Source organism: Bufo gargarizans, chromosome 4, assembly GCF_014858855.1.
Source record: "Bufo gargarizans isolate SCDJY-AF-19 chromosome 4, ASM1485885v1, whole genome shotgun sequence".
Lineage (NCBI taxonomy): Eukaryota > Metazoa > Chordata > Amphibia > Anura > Bufonidae > Bufo > Bufo gargarizans.
Window position 1 is genome coordinate 482,408,065 of NC_058083.1, and position 20,690 is coordinate 482,428,754.

The following is a 20,690-nucleotide window of genomic DNA, read 5'->3' on the forward strand; positions in this document are numbered from 1 at the left end:
TCTTGCGCAACACCTAAAGGGTTAACGACGTATATAAAATCAGTTTTGAATACCTTGAGGGGTGTACTTTCTTAGATGGGGTCACTTTTAGGGAGTTTCTACTCCAGGGGTGCATCAGGGGGCTTCAAATGGGACATGGTGTAAATAAACCAGTCCATAAAAATCAGCCTTCCAAAAACCATACGGCGCACCTTTCACTCTACGCCCCGCTGTGTGGCCGTACAGTAGTTTACGGCCACATATTGGGTGTTTCTGTAAACGGCAGAGTCAGGGCAATAAAGATACAGTCTTGTTTGGCTGTTAACCCTTGCTTTGTTAGTGGAAAAAATGGGTTAAAATGGAAAATTAGACAAAAAAATGAAATTCTCAAATTTCTTCCCCATTTGCCAATAACTCTTGTGCAACACCTAAAGGGTTAACGACGTATGTAAAATCAGTTTTGAATACCTTGAGGGGTGTAGTTTCTTAGATGGGGTCATTTTTGGGAGGTTTCTATTATCTAAGCCTCACAATATGACTTCAAACCTGAACTGGTCCATAAAAAGTGGGATTTTGAAGATTTCTGAAAAATTTCAAAATTTGCTTCTAAACTTCTAAGCCTTGTAACATCCCCAAAAAATAAAATATCATTCCCAAAATGCTACAAACATGAAGTAGACATATGGGGAATGTAAAGTCATCACAATTTTTGGGGGTATTACTATGTATTACAGAAGTAGAGAAACTGAAACTTTGAAATTTTCTAATTTTTGCAATTTTGGGGTAAATTAGGTATTATTTTGTGCAAAAAAAATAATTTTTTTGACTTCATTTTACCACTGTCATGAAGTACAATATGTGACGAAAAAACAATCTCAGAACGGCCTGGATAAGTCAAAGCGTTTTAAAGTTATGTGCACTTAAAGTGACACTGGTCAGATTTGCAAAAAATGGCCTGGTCCTTAAGGTGAAATAAGGCTGTGTCCCTATGGGGTTAAAGGGTTAAGTTATACATGCAAAGCCTATTCAGTTATATTAATGCATTATATTGGAGATATTCCAATAGACATGTCCAGACCTGTTAGGACGCACTCAGGCTGATGTCAGCAGTAGAGATGGCCTTGCGGTTCGCCCAGCGGTCGTTTCGCAGCGAAGTTTGCTTATTCGCTTTCACCAAATCGGCAAACATATGGCGATGTCCGCCGGTGCCATATTCTTTTACATTGTGAAGAACTTTGACCCATTACACATCCACCAGTTGGTACAGGACAGCCAATTGAGATGTTTCAGCACATGGACATACCCCCTACCTTATAAATAAACATGATCTGGCTGCCATTTTACATTCAGTATTTTGCCAGTGTAGGGAGAGGTTTCTGTGTGGAGCAGGGACAGGCTGTTATGGGCACAAAACGCTAGCTAATAGGGCCACAAAAGTCCTTTGGTTTAGGTGTGCTATCGATGCCCTGACATGGGGGCATGATGGCTGACAATAAGTGGCTGATGGATGACAATGGGGGCTGATGGCTGACATGGGGGGCTGATCTGAGGCATTGGGGGGTCTGAGCTGAAGTATGATTAACATTGGGGGTCTGATTGCTGGTCTGACCTGAGGTGTAATGGAAAATATTTTTTTCTTATTATCCTCCTCTAAAACCTACGTGCGTGTTATAAGGCAAAAAAAAAACGGTCCTCAAACCAGCGATTGTCTGAAGCAGAGCGAAGATACCAGGACCACACAGAGGAGAAGCCAGCTGCTGCAGATGGCGCCAAAATGTAGCTTCGCTTGTGTTGGCAAAAATCCTTGCACCGGCCCTTACATTAGTTCCTGAAGACAGGCAGCCACAGATTCAGACACATAATATACAGTCAGGTCCATAAATATTGGAACATCAACACAATTCTAACATTTTTGGCTCTATACACAACCACAATGGATTTGAAATGGAACGAACAAGATGTGCTTTAACTGTAGACTGTCAGCTTTAATTTGAGGGTATTTACATCCAAATCAGGTGAACAGTGTAGGAATTACAACAGTTTGCATATGTGCCTCCCACTTGTTGAGGGACCAAAAGTAATGGAACAGAATAATAATAATCATAAATCAAACTTTCGCTTTTTAATACTTGGTTGCAAATCCTTTGCAGTCAATTACAGCCTGAAGCCTGGAACGCATAGACATCACTAGACGCTGGGTTTCATCCCTGGTGACGCTCTGCCAGGCCTCTACTGAAACTGTCTTCAGTTCCTGCTTGTTCTTGGGGCATTTTCCCTTCAGTTTTGTCTTCAGCAAGTGAAATGCATGCTCAATCGGATTCAGGTCAGGTGATTGACTTGGCCATTGCATAACATTCCACTTCTTTCCCTTAAAAAACTCTTTGGTTGCTTTTGCAGTATGCTTTGGGTCATTGTCCATCTGCACTGTGAAGTGTTGTTCTGAAGCATTTGGCTGAATATGAGCAGATAATATTGCCCGAAACACTTCAGAATTCATCCTGCTGCTTTTGTCAGCAGTCACATCATCAATAAATACAAGAGAACCAGTTCCATTGGCAGCCATACATGCCCACGCCATGACACTACCACCACCATGCTTCACTGATGAGGTAGTATGCTTAGGATCATGAGCAGTTTCTTTTCCTTCTCCATACTTTTCTTTTCCCATCACTCTGGTACAAGTTGATCTGGGTCTCATCTGTTCATAGGATGTTGTTCCAAAACTGTGAAGGCTTTTTTAGATGTCGTTTGGCAAACTCTAATCTGGCCTTCCTGTTTTTGAGGCTCACCAATAGTTTACATCTTGTGGTGAACCCTCTGTATTCACTCTGGTGGAGTCTTCTCTTGATTGTTGACTTTGACACACATACACCTACCTCCTGGAGAGTGTTCTTGATCTGGCCAACTGTTGTGAAGGGTGTTTTCTTCACCAGGGAAAAAAAATTTTTGGTCATCCACCACAGTTGTTTTCCGTGGTCTTTAGTTGTTGCTGAACTCACCGGTGCGTTTCTTCTTTCTAAGAATGTTGCAAACAGTAGTTTTGGCCACGCCTAATGTTTTTGCTATCTCTCTGATGGGTTTGTTTTGGTTTTTCAGCCTAATGATGGCTTGCTTCACTGATAGTGACAGCTCTTTGGATCTCATCTTGAGAGTTGACAGCAACAGATTCCAAATGCAAATAGCAGACTTGAAATGAACTCTGGACCTTTTATCGGCTCACTGTAATTGGGATAATGAGGGAATAACACACACCTGGCCATGGAACAGCTGAGAAGCCAATTGTCCCATTACTTTTGGTTCCTTAACAAGTGGGAGGCACATATGCAAACTGTTGTAATTCCTACACCGTTCCCCTGATTTGGATGTAGGAATTAAAGCTGACAGTCTGCAGTTAAAGCACATCTTGTTCGTTTCATTTCAAATCCATTGTGGTGTGTATAGAGCCAAAAATGTTAGAATTGTGTCGATGTTCAAATATTTATGGACCTGACTATATGTGTGAATAATAAAGATACATATAATACAGACACACAGGAACATTTAGAGGATATTGATTTTAATGATTGTCCAAATTGTCACATTTTGGCACAACACATAGAAGAGCAGATGGAAACTAGGACACAGCTAATATCAAAATTACGCCACAGTATGAAAAAGTTTCTGTTCTTACAAAAAGTGGCAAAGCTACGGGTGTGTCCTACCTTCCAGACACTAGTCCAGCTGATGTAGATGAAGACATAGAGGCTGAGGAAGTCAAGAGGAGGAAATTACATGATAGGGCAGCCAAATTAAATTTAAAAATACATGATCAATTAGTGAAAAATACTAAAGATATCCCAACTTATAATGATAATATGGATGTATTTCACAATGCTGATATCTTTGAATCTAATACTGATAGGTTTAACCTTAATAATGAACAGAAAAAAAAAGTATTTAGAGTATGGCTTCCTTCACATATGGCAAGGAGATTAGAGATCATTCCAAGAACAAATGATGAGCGTGAAATAATACATAGTTCCCCAGCAGATCGACTGAGGCAACTACTTTTATTTGCTACTAGAGAATCTACTTCTACATTTGAAATCCTTGACATGTTAAAGCCAACTTTACAGGATGATCCATTTGCATTCTTAATAAAATTTGAACAGGCTTATAGAATGGTCATGGAAATTGAGGATGATTCTGAACCCACCTCAATGATAAAGTCATTTGTGAAAAGATTTAAATACCTTGATCCAGTCTCCAGGGAGTTAGCATTAGGAAAGCTTAGTTTACAAGAGGCAGCAACATTTATTGGTCAGATTAGGAGATCGATGAAACAAAGTAGTGTTAAGGCCAAAGTTGTTGCTGTCCAAGAAAAGGATGAAAAACAGGTAACCAATTTAAATCATCTTAAATCAAACCCTTCCATGAAAGGAGAATATTCCAAACAGAAAGGAAAGGTGTCATTTCACAGAAGACAAGTTACTTGTTATCATTGTGGGAAAATAGGACATTTAAAATGGCAATGTAGGAAATTCTTTAGTGAGACACAAAATTCATGGAAAGAAAATGGTTTTGTGCCAACAGCTCCTTCTCCAGAGCAGTATCAGTCACAGTCACTGTATGCACCTCTAATACGACAAATTAGAGAATTAACATTGAATAACACAACGTACAAGCGGAAATCTTATGGTGATAAGATTGAGGGGACAACAGGTTTGTTACCTTCCCCGTGACTAGGACGAACTATGACCTCTCGTCCTTTGGAACTAGTAGCTCCAGTTTCATTGGATGAGTGTGGGAGACCATTTGTAAGGGGATCCTTACAGGGCAAAGAGGTGACATTTCTCATTGACACAGGAGCTCAATTAAGTGTGTCTAATCAGGATTTGCCTCTAACTCCAAATGCACATGTTTGTACAATTGTTAGTTTTAGTGGAAAGAGCGGCACTAAAGCGAGTTAAGCTCAGAATGTTGGTTTGGATATACCTGGCTATCTGAAAACTAAAATTGACATTTGGCATAGTATGAACTCTAAAAACATCATAGGAACTGACATCATGAAAAAATGGGGTTGGGTCATTGATTTAGGAAATAAGGTGATCTGGAAAGATGTTGATGGATCTAAACCTGTAGTCATTGATCCCACTGAATACAATCAGGTTGGGACTGTTAGCTTAACAGAAGTTGTTTCTTCAGAACATTTGTGGCCAGATACTGGTGATGATGAAGTTTTAAAAGGAATTGTACAATGTATTCTTTCTTTGTGGGCCCAATTCAAAAATGAAGTGGGCACAATAAAAGAAGTGCTTGTAAATGTGGAGGGGAGAGATCCTCCTCCCCAAAAGCAGTACAAATTGCCACCTGAATCAATTGGTCCCATGTCTAAAATCATACAGGAACTGCTTGATCAAGGTGTCATTAGAAAGGCAAATTCAGTAACGAACAATCCCCTGTGATGTACCGTGAAGCCTGATGGTTAATACCGAATGTTATTAGACCTAAAACTGCTGAATAAGTATACCCCAAATGTGGCACCTATTGTTGCAGATACTCATGACATGATGGCACGATTGAATGCTAAGGGAAAGTTTTTCTCAGTTTTAGACATCAGTAATGTTTTTTTCAGCATTCCTCTTGCAAAGAGTTGTCAATACAAGTCTGCATTTTCTTTCATGGATGAGCAATATGTATTTTGCAGATTGCCTCAAGGAGCTCATTTATCACCTAGCTTATTTCATCAGGCAGTTGCAAAAATATTGTCCACATTTTCAAGACCAGATTGATGACATTCTTCTAGCCACTGAGGATAGAGAGTTGCATTTGTCTCTCTTAGCAGAATTGTTTTCATTGTTGCACGAAGCAGGTTTGAAATTGAATACCAAAAAAGTCAAGCTGATGCAAATGAAGTTAGATATCTTGGAGTGTTAATCCGTCCAGGAAAGAGACAGCCTCTTCAAGAAAGGATTGAAGCTATTGCTTCTCTTCCCATTCCAACATCACACAAGGCTCTAAGACATGTCTTGGGTCTGGTAAACTTTTCCAGAGAATTCATAGAAGGGTTTGCTGAAAAAGCTAAGCCTCTTTATGATCTCTTGAAAAAAATTGATGATGATCCTTTTGGACCATGGGAAGAGGAACAACAGAAGGCATTTGAACTTTTAAAGCAAAATATGCAAAACTCTCCAGCATTGTCAACGGCTATGCCTCTGGCACCTTTTGCTTTGCAGGTTCATACCTCAGACACGGCTTTCTCAGCTGTAATCTTGCAGTTGCAAGGGGGAGAATGGCGGATTTTGGGCTATTTCTCTAAGCTCCTCACACCTGTGGAAAAAGGGTTTGAAACTTGTGCAAAACATTTGGTGGTGTTCATTTCGCTGTCAAAGCAACAGAACACATAGTTGGATTTAAAAAAAAACATTCTGCAGACTCCTCACTCCACATTAAAACTTCTCCTTGAGAAAAACATCCCAGGTGTGTTGCTTTAAAGATTTGCACATTGGTTGTTGTCTTTATCATCAAAGCAAATTGAGATTAATCGCAAAGCCAAGTATGTCCTTCCTCAACTAATGCAGAATGAAGGGAAAGCGCATGAGTGCTTAGAGACATTTTGTGAGCCAAATTCATCTCTTTTTAGGAGAGATGCAGAGAACGTTGATGAACCAGTGTTCGTAGATGGCTTCAGATTCTGTTCTGATGGAAAATACTATTCAGGTTATGCTATCTGGTATCCTGAGAGGGGATATGCAGTTCAGAATAGGCTGCCGGGACACTATTCAGCTCAGAAAGCAGAGTTAGAAGCTGTCAAGACAGTACTGACAATTGATGAGAAAGAAAGCAAGAGTCCCTTGGTTATTTATAGTGACAGCTCATATGTCGTGAGATCACTGACAGACTATTTACCAGTGTAGGAGAAGAGAGGTTTTGTAGATTCCTCTAACAAGGTCCTGGTTCATAGTGATACACTTCAGGAAGTATTCAAGTTGGCTACTAAAAATCCAACTGGGTATGCTATAGTCAAAGTTCCAGCACATAAGAACGGCAAACATGAGCTAGTTATTGGAAACAACACTGTAGATGCATTGACTAAGGAAGCAGCTATGACAGGAGAGTTGGAGGGAGAAACTAAATTTCTGAAAGCTTTACGAGTTAGGAAAACAGACACGCATTTGCCTTCTTTTGCAGAAGGACAAGCGAAGGATTCGTCCATTGCTACTTCTCAGGTTGATCCAAAACCTCCCTTTGTTTGTGAAAACTGGGTTTTGTGTCAGTAAAGGGGGAATTGCGTGACGGGAAGAACAATGCCATTAATTTTCCCAAATGAACATTCTTGTCTACTCCTCAAAAAGATGCAGTAGCAAGGTCCAGGTGGTTACAGTTATTACAGGAGAATTTAAGTACAATTCTTCCATATGCTGCATCCAAAATGCAACGCATGATACCACCTCACCCTTCTAAATTTGTGAAAGGTGCTTTTTTAATGATTAAGACCTTCAGGAAGAGTGGACCTTGGGAAAGTAATTGGGAAGGTCCCTTTGAAATCATTGATACTATGGGACAAGTAATGATTTTGGCTCAAAGAGCACCGAATGCTTTAAAGAATACTCGCAGACAACAAAAATTGTGGGTACATGTTGATCAATGTAAATTGTATGTACCAAAATAATGATACTGCTTTTCTTCATAGGGAATGAAATTCTTCATGAAACATGCAATCTATAATGGAAAAAGATGTCTCATGATGAGAGTGTCATTGTTGATGATGATGATGTTTACAACTACGTTCGCAGGATTCCTTCATGATAAAAAATAGTGACCATGATACAGAGACTTCAATCCTTGCACAAAAAAGAAGAGGATTTCATCTTGAGGATTTTCTGGAAGAACAAATTTGGGATAATTCTAAAGACATTTTCGGAAGTCTTTGTATGGGTTATGGCGTTAACTGCTGTATTGAATTACACTTCAGACATGATACACACATTGAATTACATGCAACAGCAGGACCCAAACCAAAGTTCACTCAATTACAAGGAGCATTCACACATAACAATAGAACAGGTCTGGAGATCTCACAAATGATATGATATCATTAGGAAGAGTGGGAAAATCTCGAGAGGAAATTTGGTTTCAAACCCAGGATTATGTAAAAATAATGGATCCATCAATTCTTCCCATAACAGGAAAGGTTGATGAAGATTGGACGGAAAATTGGAGATCCCAAATAATTAGGAAACCTGTTGAAGTTAATATAACCATAAATTTCATAGGCACAAATGTTGTTAATTCTGAAGCTCAAATCACTCCAACATTGGTGAATATTCAGGAAGGAACATTCACTTCCAGTCGAAGCCTCTTTTGAGAAATGGTAAATATGTCACCATAATGTGGACATTTAATATATCAGACTGGAAAATATCATCAAAGTATCCTCAATGTGGAAAGCATCTTGCTCACATGGAGGAAGGTTTAGAACAATGGTTTAAAAAGAGTATTTCCAAGCAAATAAGGACTAAAAGAGGTATAGTAGAGGGTATTTTAGGAGGAATAGGTACCCTTGGAAGCTCGGTCAATACAATGAATTTAAATTCATTGCAATCAGATTTAAAAACCATAGGTTATCCGGGAAAGAAAGGAATTAAAGTACAGAAAAGTCTAAATCAGCTTTTGGAAAAAATGATTGTAAATTCTGTAGTTGTTTCAGGATCTTCTGTTTCTCATCTTCAATATGTTACTTTAGGCTTGATCAGAAGTGAACAAGAGTCAGAAGTAGCCAGGGCATGTATAGAAATCCAAAAAGAATATACTACGAATTTAAAAATGATGGCTCAGCCTTTACAAAGTGGAATTACTCCACTTGGTATACTGGAAAATGTACCTATAGAATATAATTATAGTATGAGACATATAGATTTATGGGTAAATAAGTGGTTAGGATGTAATAAGAACACATGTACAGCTACCTCATTGATTCCAGTAGCTGGAAGAAAAACAAATGGTCGTTCCAGTAATTGTTTTAGGAATTACTGTGAGTGAAACACAGTTGATTTATTATCAATTTCAGTATACTGAATTTGCATATGATGGTTCTCATATAGAACAATTGGATCTTTAATCATGTCTACATTTTGTTTCTAAAATAATTTGTTTACCGGAGCAAGATAAGACGATTTATTATTCTTGTTTCCATAATCAAACTTCTTGCCATGCACGGATTGAGAATGTATACTCCATTCATGATTTGGTAACTCAAGTTGGTCCAAACAAAGTTTGTGTACAAGTGATAAAGAATGAAAAGGTAGTAGTATTCTTTTCTTCTTGTGTACATTACGAGAATTTGACAAGAGGTCTATACTGTTTGGAAGGAGATTTGAGAGCAATTTCTATGAATTTAGGAAGACTTAATATTTCTTCCATAAAAACAAATCAATTAAAAACCCTTCCAATGCAATTCAATCTCACTCAAATTGACACATTTCTGTGGGATGAGTGGACAGAAGAAATAAAAAAGGATAAAGGTCTTTTGAAAATATAAAGTGAACAAGTAAAAGAAGCTGAAATTGCATTTAATCATCATCAAGGGCAATTATCAGAAATAGAACATTAATGGAATATCATGTCTGAAACTTCTTGGTGGGGAAAATAGAAGAAATATGTAAATATGTGGACAAAATCTTTAGCAGAAACATATTATTATATTTATTTATATATTTGTGTGTGTTTTCTATCAATTTTTTTAATTATGTATAGGATTAGAAAAACATATAGGAATATAAAGAAAGAAATGAATAAGGGAGACAACATTTTAAAAGAAATGTTAAAAAGAACTCAGTATTCCAATTCTATATTGAATACTAAATCAAATATTGATCAATCAACCAAGTGCTATAACATGGCCAATGAATGGATGTGATACGAATGTCTGTAGTATGTATGTATGGACAACAGAGAAACAGTAATTCCTATCACACTACCTAACACCCTGCACTGGAACCTATCAGCTACACTATATCACTATCTAACCTACAGTGACTATCTCTCACTAACTATCTGTATTATATATAGGAGTTAACTATCTAATGTAATTAAATAAGGATCCAGATGAGTCTGTAAAGCACAGGGCACAGCGATGTCTCTGCTTTCGCTCTCAGAACTGCAAAAAAAAAAAACTGCTGAAAATGACTGCTGGGGAGTTTCTTATATAGTAAGGGGTAGGCAACTTTCCTATTGGTTGCTAGGGATGTTGCTAAGCTCTGACAAAGATATTGCAGCCTTCTCATTGGCCCACAAGCAAGTAGAGAAGTTACTTATGAAAAAAAAAATCTAGAATATTTGCGATTACGAATATATAGCACTATATTCTAGATTTTCACGAAATCTCGTAGTGCCGATATTTGCGATAAAAATTCACAATTAGAATATTCGCGATCAACACTAATGCTGAGATTCTGATCTTATTGTAAGTTATATTCATACGTTGTATCCAAAAAAAGGAAAAAACATTAATGGCACATCCACATGCTATGCTTTGATCTATAACCTTTTCAGCACAATTGACGTCGCTTCTCAGTGTAATCAATAGTATACAGCCCCCTGATATACGTACTGAACATGAGGCACTCCTTGAGTGGGACCTACTCCAATTTGACGCGGCGACCACCAACGCTGCAGCACTACATCAGCAGGCGGCAGGACACCTTGGCGTGGTGAGTGGGCCTACACATTTTGTACGCTATGTAGATTAGGACTTGGTTTGCTATTATTGACACTGAGAAACTATATCAATTGTGCTGAGAATCAATAATAGTTGAAAGCATAGCATGGGGATGTGCGATCCATGCTTTTTTCTCTTTTTTTTCGAATTTTATCATAGTCTGCGATTTTGACGCAACGCACAAATGATGCGTGAAAAACAATGCTCATGTACACTGACCCATTGAAATGGAAAACTCGCTTGTGTGAAAGGGGTCTTAAACCTCTGGAACAGCAGCATGGCCTCCCATTGAAAACAATAAGGCGCACACCACGCATGTGTTTGCGCCAAAACTCTGTTGAATATACTCTAAAGCAAGGACTTATACTTCCCTTTCCCACTGGATGCACTGCCTGCACTGGCTCATAAAAAACGGATAAAAACTGCAGTGGTTTTTAATAAAACCATATTTGCTGTGTGTGAAAGGTGCAACTGTGAAAGAACCCTAAGGGCTCATGCCCATGAACGTAAGGGCTCCGTGCCTGTATTGCGGACCGGAAACAGCAGTACTGCAATATACAGACACCAGAATCCGGCCGTGTGCACTCTGTGCAGATAGGACATATGTCCTATCTTTTGCAGAATAGAGGCACGGATCGGAAGTCCATGGAAACACTACGAAGCGCTTCCGTGGGCTTCCGGATGCATACCTCTGCACTGCAAAAGATAAGATGTGTCCGCATCAGCAGCACGGAGTTCACACGGCCAGCGCCTGCAGACCACTATTTGCGGCCCGCAGCATGGGCACGGAGCCCATACGTTCATGGGCATAAGCCCTAAGCCAGTTGGAGCCGCCATGCAGCGCCGCACCATGTGAACAGATTTTAAAAGCTCACCTTTCCATGTGGTCTCAGGAACTACAAACTGGGACCTAGCAGGAGTTTATTGACCCTTCTGCAGTCTCCTGCTAATTAAATGGTAGGAGTGCTGATACCATAGGAAAGAGAGCATGTTCTATATTCTGCGATTTTCACGCAACGCTGGCCCCATAGAAGTGAATGGGGCTGCATGAAAATCGCATTGCATCCGGATGGCATGCGTTGCATTTTTAACGCAAGTAACTTAGCAACACAGAATGGATCTAAGACAGAAAGTTGAGTTGCTCAGCGTTTGGCTCCAGGCAGCACATGAGGCAGGAGTTTGCTGCACTGTTTTTCAGCCCTTGCGGACCTTTATCAGCCATGCCGAAGACACCACAGGCTATGGATGTTGAGAGGCCCTGCATTTGGGGTAGGTGAAGTGGGGACTACCACGACCATTATAAAAAAGATGCGGCTTGGGTGGAGATAACCCAGATGCTATTTGCCACCATCTGGGAGAAAACCAAAGGGCAAAGTCGTCAGAATTTGCGTAAATAGCCAATGTATATACAGTACATGTGTGATCCTTGCTGTCCTCCCTAGTATAGCATATGTGATAGTTTATCCTCCATAGCATAGCACATGTGATACGTTATAATCTGTTGGATTGTACAGGTGAAACTCAAAAAATTAGAATATCGTGCAAAAGTCAATTTATTTTAGTAATGCAAATTAAAAGGAATTGCATTAATGCAGCTTAAAATTTGAATATTGTGAAAAGGTTCTTGTCACAACCAGACAGCTGAGAAGCTCTGACAGAGGCCTTTCAGAACCTCCTCCTTGAGTTCTCTTGTTGTGCTGTTCAGTTGGTCATCTCGTTAGCCTCTCTCAGCTGTCATGTGTTGGACTAATTGCTTCCCTTTAAATTCCTCCCCAGAATGCTTTTCTGGGCGTCTTATACTTCTCCCTGGAGTGTGTGTGCATGCTGGTCTTGTTCTCCTGTCTGCTACAAAGCTAAGTGTTTGAACATTTATCTGTTATTTTCTGTTTGCTGGATCCCAGGTGACCCTGACTCCCTCCGTATCTTGTGTAGGGAGCCGGTGGTCGTGTCCCCTCACTATTGTAGGGTGCTCAGGGATTATATAGTTAAGGTACGTGGATATGCAAACTTCCACCATTCGGATCTTTGCATAGGCTGAGCAGCCAGGGAAAGTGCCAGGTCTTCTGCAGGGGTCTCCCTTTTGTTCCTTAGCTTTTGGATCCAGCGAGTCATTTATGCTTGTTGCTTTGCCTTGTTCCCTGTACACCGTCCGTGACATTATAAGCCGCCAAAACCGTCTCAAGCATGGATCCGGTTTCACTTTTGGCTGAACGCTTCCAGGGTCTTTCATTGGAGGTAGCTGATCTCCGTAAGACTTTTTCTCAGCTTCAAGTGACCGGTTCAGCTTGCGTTCATGGAGTTTGTTCTGAGCCTAAGATCTCGCTCCCGGATACGTTCTCCGGGGGTAGTGAGAATTTTGTGCGTTTTAGAGAGGCTTGCAAACTCCATTTTCGCCTTCTTCCCCATTCCTCTGGTGATGAGGAACGGAGGGTGGGGATCATTATATCGCTGCTCAGAGGTAACGCTCAGTCCTGGGCCTTTTCACTGCTGGAGGGGGCACGGCCTCTCCGTTCAGTGGATGAATTCTTTTTAGCCCTGGGTCAGATATATGATGATCCGGATTGTATTGCTCTGGCTGAGTCTAGACTACGTCTATTACGCCAGGGTAAACAATCCGCAGAAATATACTGCTCAGAATTTCGGAGATGGGCAATTGATACTGGTTGGAATGATGCTGCACTCCGAAGTCAATTTTGCCATGGTCTTTCAGAGGGATTGAAAGATGCATTTGCCTTTCATGAGAGGCCTATTTCTTTGGACTCTGCTATGTCTCAGGCCGTTCGTATTGACAGGCGTCTTAGAGAGAGAGGAGAGATGTCTCCTTCCTGTCATACTCTGTCTCAGGACAGTGCAGCGGTCCCATTCTGTGCGCAGGGGTCTCAGTCGCCGTCAGCCCCTTCTGAGCAGGAGCCCATGCAGCTGGGGTTGATTGCTGCTGACAATAGAAGATTCAGCTCGCATGGGAGGGTTTGTTTTTGTTGTGGAGGTATAAATCATCTGGCAAATATTTGTCCCTCTAGGAGATTCAGGCAGTTTTCTGGGAGTAATAAAGAAACAAACAGGAAAAAATCTTTTAAAAATGTTCCGTCTGTTACTATTGGCAGGGTTGAGGCGGAAATTGAAGGTTTTCCGTTTGCTTGTAGTTCCCGTTTTGTCCTGCTGGCTAGAGTGGCGCTAGAGAGCAAGAACATTTTTTGTGAGATTTTTGTAGATAGTGGAGCAGCGGTCAATCTCATTGATAATCAATTTGCGATAACTCATGGTTTCCAGGTGCGCACTTTGAGAAAGGATATTCCGGTTTTTGCTATCGATTCCGCTCCACTTTCTCAGAAATCATTAAAGGGCATAGTTCACAATATCCGTTTAATTGTGAGTGATGCTCATGTTGAGGATGTGTCATGTTTCGTCCTTAGCGGTTTACCTACCCCTCTGGTGTTGGGGCTGCCCTGGCTCACTAAGCATAACCCCACCATTGATTGGCAAGCGAGGCAAATAAATGGTTGGAGTGACTTTTGCAGAGAGAATTGCCTCATGACATCTGTTTCTGAGGTTGCTACTAAGACTGTACCATCTTTTCTCTCTGAATTTTTGGATGTCTTCTCTGAGAGTGGAGTTCAGGATTTGCCCCCGCACAGAGTACGATTGCCCTATTAATCTCATCCCAGACGCCAAGCTGCCTAAATCTTGTTTATACAATCTTTCCCAACCTGAGAGGATCGCTATGCGTGCTTATATCTCTGAGAGTCTGAGAAAAGGACACATACGACCCTCGAAGTCACCTGTTGCCGCTGGTTTTTTCTTTGTTAAGAAAAAAGATGGTTCTTTAAGACCTTGTCTGGATTTCAGGGAGCTGAACAGTATCACAATTGGTGACCCTTATCCGCTTCCTCTGATTCCGGACCTGTTTAACCAGGTTGTTGGGGCTAAAGTCTTTCCAAATTAGATCTAAGAGGGGCATACAACCTGGTCAGGGTCAGAGAAGGGGACGAATGGAAGACGGCCTTCAATACCCCTGAGGGCCATTTTGAAAATTTGGTTATGCCTTTTGGTTTGATGAATGCCCCAGCCGTTTTTCAGCATTTTGTGAACAGCATTTTTTATCATTTGATGGGAAAATTTGTATTGGTGTATTTGGATGACATTTTGATTTTTTCTCCCGATTTCAAAACTCATTAGGAACATTTACGTCAGGTCTTGCTCATCCTGCGGGAGAATAAATTATATGCGAAACTGGAAAAATGTGTGTTTGCGGTTCCAGAAATTCAATTTCTGGGGTTTCTTCTCTCCGCTTCTGGTTTTCGCATGGACCCCGAGAAGGTCCGCGCTGTGCTTGAGTGGGAGCTTCCTGAGAATCAGAAGGCGCTGATGCGTTTTTTGGGCTTTGCCAATTATTACAGGAAGTTCATTTTGAATTACTCTTCTATTGTTAAACCACTCACTGATATGACCAGAAAGGGGGTAGATTTTTCTTCTTGGTCAGTAGAGGCGCGTAAGGCTTTTTCTGATATCAAGGAGAGTTTTGCTTCCGCTCCCATCTTGGTGCAACCTGATGTTTCTTTACCCTTCATAGTTGAGGTTGATGCTTCTGAGGTGGGTGTGGGGGCGGTCTTGTCTCAGGGTTCCTCTCCTGCCAATTGGCGACCGTGTGCCTTTTTCTCAAGAAAACTCTCCTCCGCAGAGAGAAATTACGATGTGGGAGATAGGGAATTGTTGGCCATCAAGTTGGCTTTTGAGGAATGGCGCCATTGGCTAGAGGGAGCCAGACACCCTATTACCGTATTTACTGACCATAAAAATCTGGCCTACTTGGAGTCAGCCAAGCGTCTGAACCCGAGACATGCCAGATGGTCTTTGTTCTTTTCTAGGTTTAATTTTGTTGTCACGTTCCGCCCTGGAGTTAAGAATGTGAAGGCAGATGCCCTGTCACGTTGTTTTCCGGGAGGCGGGAATTTTGAAGACCCGGGTCCCATTTTGGCTGAAGGTGTGGTGGTCTCTGCTCTTTTTCCTGAATTGGAGGCAGAGGTACAGGCAGCCCAGTCAGAGGCTCCTGATCTTTGTCCTCCTGGGAGGTTGTTTGTGCCTCTCGCTTTAAGACACAAGATTTTTAAAGAACACCACGATACGGTCCTTGCTGGGCACCCGGGGGTAAGAGCCACACTGGATCTCATCGCTCGGAGATTCTGGTGGCCTGCGCTTCGTAAGTCGGTTGAGGGTTTTGTGGCAGCCTGCGAGACTTGCACTCGTGCCAAAGTCCCTCATTCACGGCCATCAGGTCCTCTCCTTCCCTTACCCATTCCTTCCCGTCCTTGGACACATCTGTCCATGGACTTCATAACGGACCTGCCTCGTTCCTCGGGGAAGACTGTGATTCTGGTGGTGGTGGACCGTTTTAGCAAAATGGTGCATTTCATCCCTTTTCCTGGTTTGCCCAATGCTAAGACGCTGGCGCAGGCATTTATTGATCACATTGTCAAATTGCACGGTATTCCTTCAGACATAGTCTCTGATAGGGGCACGCAGTTTGTTTCCAGATTCTGGAAGGCTTTCTGTTCTCGCTTGGGGGTTCGGTTGTCATTCTCTTCTGCTTTCCACCCGCAGTCGAATGGCCAGACAGAGCGCATCAATCAGAATCTGGAGACATATCTGCGCTGTTTTGTGGCGGAGAATCAAGAGGATTGGTGTTCTTTTTTGTCCCTAGCTGAGTTTGCTTTAAATAACCGTCGTCAGGAGTCCTCTGATAAGTCACAATTTTTTGGTGCATATGGGTTTCATCCGCAGTTTGGGACTTTCTCGGGAGAGGGGTCTTCTGGTTTACCTGATGAGGACAGATTCTCCTCGTCTTTGTCATCTATTTGGCAAAAGATTCAGGATAATCTAAAGAGCATGAGTGAGAGATATAAGCGTGTGGCAGATAAGAGACGTGTGCTTGGTCCGGACCTGAATGTTGGTGATCTAGTGTGGTTGTCTACCAAGAATATCAAATTGAAGGTTCCCTCCTGGAAGTTGGGTCCTAGGTTTATTGGGCCTTACAAAATCCTGTCTGTCATCAATCCTGTTGCATACCGTCTTGATCTTCCTCAGACTTGGAAGATCCATAATGTTTTTCATAAGTCCTTATTGAAACCTTATGTTCAACCCATTGTACCCTCGCCTTTGCCTCCTCCTCCGATTATGGTTGATGGGAATCTTGAATTTCAGGTCTCTAGGATTGTGGATTCTCGTCTTGTCCGCGGTTCTCTTCAGTACCTTGTTCATTGGGAGGGGTATGGTCCTGAGGAGAGGATGTGGGTCCCAGTGACGGACATTAAGGCCTCTCGTCTCATCAGGGCTTTCCATAGGTCCCATCCTGAGAAGGTGGGTTCTGAGTGTCCGGAGTCCACTCGTAGAGGGAGGGGTACTGTCACAACCAGACAGCTGAGAAGCTCTGACAGAGGCCTTTCAGAACCTCCTCCTTGAGTTCTCTTGTTGTGCTGTTCAGTTGGTCATCTCGTTAGCCTCTCTCAGCTGTCATGTGTTGGACTAATTGCTTCCCTTTAAATTCTTCCCCAGAATGCTTTTCTGGGCGGCTTATACTTCTTCCTGGAGTGTGTGTGCATGCTGGTCTTGTTCTCCTGTCTGCTACAAAGCTAAGTGTTTGAACATTTATCTGTTATTTTCTGTTTGCTGGATCCCAGGTGACCCTGACTCCCTCCGTATCTTGTGTAGGGAGCCGGTGGTCGTGTCCCCTCACTATTGTAGGGTGCTCAGGGATTATATAGTCAAGGTACGTGGATATGCAAACTTCCACCATTCGGATCTTTGCATAGGCTGAGCAGCCAGGGAAAGTGCCAGGTCTTCTGCAGGGGTCTCCCTTTTGTTCCTTAGCTTTTGGATCCAGCGAGTCATTTATGCTTGTTGCTTTGCCTTGTTCCCTGTACACCGTCCGTGACAGTTCTCTATTCTAGGCTCAAGGTGTCACACTCTAGTCAGCTAATTAATCCATACCCCCTGAGCAAAGGGGACATCAAAATTGAGACTTTGGGGTTTTCATAAGCTGTAAGCCATAATTATCCAAATATAACAAATAAAGGCTTGAAATATCTCGCTTTGCATGTAAGGAGTCTTTCTCATATATTAGTTTCAACTTTTAAGTTGCATTAATGAAATAAATGAACTTTGCACAATATTCAAATTTTTCGAGTTTCACCTGTATATTTAGGTAAAATTTCCTTTTTTTATTTTTTATTACAAGTTGGTTGATGAGGTAAAGAATCGTTGGCAGAGCTGCAGGGACCAATTCCGCAAAGAGATGCACCACCAGGGGCGGAGTGGTTCCGGGCCGCTAAAGAAAAGGCCATATATTTATCAGGAACAACTCATGTTCCTCTGTGAGGTCATGGAGCTGAGTCCGTAAGTGAATTCTACACAATGACCACTATACATGTTTATCCATACACACTGTATGTAGACTATTTAGGTAATGTTATATAGTTTAAAAATGTTCATGTTGAAAAGCCATATTTGCCAATAGCAACCATTCAAATTCCTCTTTTCATGAGCAAAAGTAGGTGACCAACATGACAAGTGGAGTAGGAGTTGTTGCTATGGGCAGCTATGACACTTCTAATTTCCCCAATGTACATAAATTACCCCATATGTAATAAGTTGGCTATTTCATGTAGTACTATGTGCAAAAAGTAATTTGATGATTTTAGTAATATGTGACGTTAATAGTTATAAAACAAAATGCTGTTTATCTAGTAATGTAGTATTTTTTTTCTTTTTTTTAAGAACTGAGGACAACCTAGAGGATGAAGGGGATGAGTCTGCTCCACTGCTCTCCAGTGCCTGTGAGGAAGACACTCCCTCTGGGGCAGCGCAGGCGGAGAGTGCTCCAGGACCAAGCACGGCACCTTCCAGGCCACCAGCTGTTTCTGGAGGCGATCCCCCTCCTTTGGCTCCACCCAGCCGGGCCAGACGACGGGAAGTCCCTCCTGCCGAGTCTCTCATAAACACCCAGGTGCTTGATTATTTATTGGGAGGATGAGTTTGACTTTTATGCCCATAGTCTGGCCATTCTGCGAACCTGAGAACCAAAGCAGCTCTCGGAATCGTTTTTTGGAGCCCTGGAAAATTGGTGCCTCCATGGGAACATGTTTGGCCCCCAGCCAATGCCAATTTCCCTGGACTCGCAACCTCCTATATTCTACTGTATAGTATAGTATAGTACTAGAGTACTATAGTATAGTACTGTTAGTATACTGTATAGTAAGATATATTGTATAGTAATATACTATACAGTAATCTTACCAAAATACACTTAAAGGGCTTCTGTCACCCCACTAAACTCATTATTATTTTTTGGGGTACTTATAATCCTTAACCTGCGATATAGCTATACATTATGTTATTAATCATTTTCGTTCTGTAGATATGTAAAAAAACTTACTTTTATAATATGCTAATTACCTGTCTACCAGCAAGTAGGGCGGCTGCTTGCTGGTAGCAGCCGCAAAAAAAAGCCCCCTCCTCCTGTTGATTGACAGGGCCAGCCGTGATCTCCTCCTCCGGCTGGCCCTGTCAGCATTTCAAAAATCGCGCGCCTGTGTTGATTCGGCGCAGGCGCTCTGAGATAAGGAGGCTCGCCTCCTCAGCACTCCCTCAGTGCGCCTGCGCCAATGACGTCTTCTCTTTCAGTGACGTCATCGGCGCAGGCGCACTGAGGGAGTGCTGAGGAGGCGAGCCTCCTTATCTCAGAGCGCCTGCGCCGAATCAACACAGGCGCGCGATTTTTGAAATGCTGACAGGGCCAGCCGGAGGAGGAGATCACGGCTGGCCCTGTCAATCAACAGGAGGAGGGGGCTTTTTTTTGCGGCTGCTACCAGCAAGTAGCCGCCCTACTTGCTGGTAGACAGGTAATTAGCATATTATAAAAGTATGTTTTTTTACATATCTACAGAACGAAAATTATTAATAACATAATGTGTAGCTATATCGCAGGATAGGGATTATAAGTACACAAAAAAAAAATATATGAGTTTAGTGGGGTGACAGAAGCCCTTTAACTATATATATACTTGTGTAGATTGTTTGATAGATCACTGAACACAGACTATTATAAATGTTCTTTTCACCTATATCTTCAAATTTCAAAACTTTATTATACATATTTTTGATATTTTACATATATACGTAACATGTTTTCCACAATATAATGTCCTTTAGGAAACTATAGTAAACACAATACAGATGGAGTTATGTGCCATGACACATGTAATAATATTTTTGTGGTACATCATAATGAGGCCAAGTACAACTTTATTTATGATGATGGGAAAGCATACATGCATGTTTTGCGACATTTTAAAAATGTGTATGAATGAGGTATTTGTACATATTTTACATAATGTGGAAACAATATATGTAAGCAAAATATGTAAGCTTGCAACCCACGTCAAGGGTCCTTATTATCTTGCGAGTCCCTAACTACAAAATACAAAAGCTAACTCAAATATATTCATTTAGGCTAAAAAAAAAAACTGGCAAAAAAAACCCTCCATGAGTCTAGTACGGCTGCTGAAAAGGGACAGAACCGAGAGGGGACATAAAATAATCAGAAAATAACTCCCTCACTCTCAGTCCAGCAGATCCTGATCTTCCAAGTTGGAAAGTGTCTCTTCCTGATGGCGGTCTATAGACTTGGGCGTCTTCATCAGGTGTCCACTCACAGGTGCGTATGTAGTTATGCAGCACTACACACGCTTTTATGACCACATTAATATTTTCTGGGGCCAGCTGTATGGACGAAAGAAAAACCCGCCATTTACTAGAAGAAATACCAAAGGCGCATTCCACACACCTTCTCCCCTACTTAACCTAAAATTAAATTGCGCCTCTTTGCATCCAAACCTCACCTAGGAAAGGGATGCATGAGGTTTGTAGAAAGGGCAAAACCCTCATCCCCTACAACCACATAAGGGGCTGGTGGGCCAGAGGAGCCAGGAAGGTTTGCTGGCTGTGGTGCGTCCAATTG